Below are 364 nucleotides of genomic sequence, written 5' to 3' on the forward strand. Positions count from 1 at the left end.
GGAAGAATGAATGATTAGAGCATGCACCAATAGGGAGTGGAGCAGAGTATTTTGTCGAAGTTTGAAACCCAATCCTTTGGAGCCAGAGGTGGGAATTTTAAAGTGGGGCCGTCTTTTCCTTGGAATTTTCTTAAAGTGGTATCGCTGCCTATTGATGTTAAAATTTTTCAAAGAATGCTGAATCACTAGTTTAGAGTATTCCCTCCACCCTTGTTTTGAGTGAGGCAAACTGTGAAAATTGACACGTGACAGATTTAGAGAATTTTTAAGTTAGCCATAGGATACTATACTAACCACAGAATCACTTGGCTTACTTTTGTGTCAATTTCATGGTTAGGTGTGGGGGGTGGGTAGAAGTTATTTT

The sequence above is a fragment of the Pteropus vampyrus genome, unplaced genomic scaffold, assembly GCF_000151845.1.
Source record: "Pteropus vampyrus isolate Shadow unplaced genomic scaffold, Pvam_2.0 Scaffold34, whole genome shotgun sequence".
NCBI lineage: Eukaryota > Metazoa > Chordata > Mammalia > Chiroptera > Pteropodidae > Pteropus > Pteropus vampyrus.